Raw genomic sequence first — 3,637 nt, 5'->3', positions numbered from 1 at the left:
GTGGGTTACGGTGGTTCCCTCATCAGCACTTCCCATATGGTCTAGCGGTTAGGATTCCTGGTTTTCACCCAGGCGGCCCGGGTTCGACTCCCGGTATGGGAATGTAGAATTTTTTTTCCTTTGGTTTTTCTTTTGAGAAGCTGTTTAGGAAACTGACTTATTTTACTTTGAATGGCTGTGTCTGTTTTCCTGTCCCGTGTGTAGATGAATTTGTGTTAGTTGCGCCGGGAGCTGAGCTACTACTTTGGGGGGCAGCGCGGGTCCTTGGAGGAACGAGTGCACTTGGGGTCCCTCTCCCGCCTCGGGCTCTTGAGGCTGCTAGATCCGAAGGGAGTTTCGCTTTCTCCGGGGCTGCTCCGCCGGCCCCGGGTCGCCGTATTTTTCCAGACGCCCGGGAGGTGATGATTAACCTCGGCCCCGCGTTATCTCCTCCCGGCGCCCCCTCGGCCCACACCCTGCTCGGCCGCCCCCTTCCGATCGGTCCCGGGACGCGCGGGGCGTGTTCGTCCCCTACCCCGGGAGTCCCCGAGCAGCCCGCGCCCTCGCTGGGAGCGCTCGGTGTCATCCGTGGGCTCCGTGTGGACGAGAGCCCCTCCCGACCACGGTGCGCCTCCCGCGGCTCCCGCGCACCGGGCACCCCCGCCGGCCGCGTGCGTGCCCGCGGCACCCCGTGCCGGGCCTGCCGAGTCCCTGGACTTGACACCGGGCGCTGGGCACAGGCTCAGAAGTGCCCCCGCCCCTAGAGAAGGCCTTGGGGGAAGGGAGGCTGTTCAATGTTTTTCCCTCTCCCCTGGAGAAACACTCGACGAGCTGCGGGGAAGGCAAATACCACTGTGATGAGACGTCTTTAAGGAAGAAAATGGACTTTCCAAAGGGGCCAACGTTTTGAGCGCCGCTAATTAAAAAATCCTGGTGTGGAGGTGGGGCTTGCAAGAGAAAATTGGCCGGAGACTGGGGAGGGGATGTTATAACAAAGTTGCACTGTGTTTTTAAATATAGAAGCCCTGTGTTTATTACAAAGACTGGGCAGCTGTGTCAGCAGCGTGAGCCGTAAATGAAACAAAAGCGTTATCTTAAATGCAGTTGAAATTAGAAAAATAGGGTCAGCTATAATGTTTAGTCTGTCGGGCCCCTGGGGACAAATGAAGAAGGAAAAAGTGACTCTTGCGGATGGGCTTCTGAGCGGTGCCATTATTAAGAGCAGAAGTTTCAGTGGTTAGTATGTGTTCCGACTGTTTTGTAGATTTAACTGCGTAATAGGTTTGAAGATCGTCCGTGAATGCGATTTGTGTAATGAGAAATTAATTACTATTTTAAATGCTGTTGATGCAAACATTCGAGCCCTTAACACGCCAGGCACTGCCATCTGCTTTTGAAGTTAACTGATGTTGGGTTCTTCACGTTAGTGGGTAGTGCATAGAATACTGGAAGGAATCATATCTTGAGACTGGTGATTAGCTGTGTGACCTTGTGCAGATCTTTCACCTTCTCTGCCCTCTGGCTTTAGGAAGAGCTACAATTCTTGATAAGGTATTACAGACCTCAGAGTGGCTAGAATCGTTGGGCAAATCATGGAAAGTAATGAAAGTGTAAAAGTTTCATTTCAATAAGGAGCAGCACTATGTTACTAGGAAGAACAAGTTACTGAAGTATTAGATTGAAAGGGAAGACGTCTCTGCCTTTATTGTCTCCACAGAGGTCTTAACTTTTGACCTTGTGTTTTGTAATCACCTAGTATTATACTGTCCCAAATGGTGCTAAAATGGGTGCTATATTAAACTCTGCATCCAGTAATTACAAATGGTGGTAGGGTATGGGTAAACTGATCATCTAATCGTTTACCAAGTAGAATATGGTAGGACAGTGTCTGCTAGTGGTTAGCGCTCCTGGAGTACAGAGATGATGGTTTTGCTCTGGACCTTGAAGAACTGGTTGGATTTCTCTTGTTGGGGAATGTGAATCACAAATCTGAAGTGGGGGGGGGGGGTACAAGTGCGGGAGGCTGGTGAGCATTCTGGTTTGGCAGGAGCACTGGGCGCCTGGAGGATCAGCTGGGGAAAGTAGGAAGGACTTTTAACTTGGTAAGTTTTGACTAGGTAACAGGGACCTTTTATATTACTAGGGTTTTAAAAACACTTTTTTCCCTGTTTGAAAAACCCAAGTATAGAAGATGTGAAAAAATGTTGTTTTAAAAGACTCAAACAATGTAGAAATATATTCTGTGCCCATAGATTTTATGTTTAGGAGTTAAATGTTCACTTTTAATGAATAGAATGGAGAAAAACAGTTAGTTAATTGGAATTCAGTTTATAAGAATGAGGTCTAGGTTTAAATTATGAGAATGATCTGTAACTGTATTCTTACTGGCTTCTTTTACTGAAAATTTTGTTATATTGTAATACAGTGCTGCTCATTACTCTCAGTAAGATATACTTGTGTTCCTAACATGGGGGAAGACTAGGTCATAAATTTGTGAGGATTCAAACACACACACACACACACACACTTTCGCCTTGTCACCAAAACAACATTGGAAGTCATGTTTTTGGTGCTTTCTTGGACCACGGAGTAGTGATTAGTCGAATTAAATATATTTACCTTTTTAATATTTGCTAGGTGTAATCAGAGATATGTGAAAACTCAGTAAATGTTAGTAGAGATGAACACCTGTGTTAATTTAAATGATTGTGGTATTTTGAGCTAAAATCTATACTTTACCAAGGTCCTTGAGGCTCAATGTTATGTGGGCCTCTTCTTGCTTCATCTCCTACCCATTCTGTTTATTATACTTTAGGGACACTGGCTTCCTTTTGTGCACTTTGAATATGCCAGGCTTACTCCTGTTTTAGAGTTTTATTCCTTGCTGTTTCATCTACCTGTTCTATTCCCCTTCCAACTTTTAACATCTCGAGTCTTTACTGACCACCCAAGCTGAAAACTCTGTCTTTGGTTACTTTCTGGTTATTTTACCCAATTTTTTCATTTCCTTACTCTCTGAAATTACCCTGTTTGTTTTTATTTCTTGTCATGTTATATTAGAATGTAAGTTCCATGAAGATAAGGATATTCTACAAGGATACCTCAAAAGAGTTTGTAGAAAAATGGAATTTTAATGGAAATGTAAGTTTATTTTGGTACAGAAATTTTGGAATTCATACATAATGTGCATTTTCTGTGAACTTTTTAGTGACTCCTTCCTGTAATGGGATTGTTCTTGTTGTATGGGGTTCAAACAATAGTGAAGAAATTGGACCCTTATATGTAGCTGGTAGAAATGTTGAATGGTACAGTTGCTTTTGGAAAACAGTTTGGAAGTTCCTACCATATGACCAACATTTCCATTGCTAAGTATATACCTAGGAGAAATGAAAATATGGACCTGCACCAAAATTTGTATACAAATTTTTATAGCAGCGTTGTTCATAGGCAAAATCTGGAAACAACCAAATTTCTATCGATTCGTAACTGAATAAATAAAATGTGGTTTTTCTGTTAATGGACTATTATTTGGCAATAAAAATAAATGAAATACTGAAATACACTACAATGTGGATGAAACTCAGGAACATTACCTTAAGTGAAAGAAGCTGAGCATAAAAGACCACGTTTATATGAGATGTCCAAAACAGGTAAATCT

The 3,637-nt window shown here is 43.5% G+C and overlaps 1 protein-coding gene and 1 non-coding gene across 5 annotated transcripts in view; both read left to right on the top strand.

The window, feature by feature from the left end:
• ELF1 (E74 like ETS transcription factor 1) overlaps positions 1-3,637 on the top strand; it is a 116,910-nt gene that overhangs the window by 177 nt on the left and 113,096 nt on the right. The window lies entirely within an intron of this gene.
• Positions 31-102, top strand: TRNAE-UUC (transfer RNA glutamic acid (anticodon UUC)). Its single transcript has one exon. It is a non-coding gene; the product is annotated as a tRNA-Glu (tRNA).

Source organism: Oryctolagus cuniculus, chromosome 9 (assembly GCF_051225735.1).
Source record: "Oryctolagus cuniculus isolate XC-2025 breed Fujian yellow rabbit chromosome 9, ASM5122573v1, whole genome shotgun sequence".
Taxonomy (NCBI): domain Eukaryota; kingdom Metazoa; phylum Chordata; class Mammalia; order Lagomorpha; family Leporidae; genus Oryctolagus; species Oryctolagus cuniculus.
The sequence above is the reverse complement of the archived record's forward strand: the minus strand, read 5'-3'. Positions and strand labels throughout refer to the sequence as shown.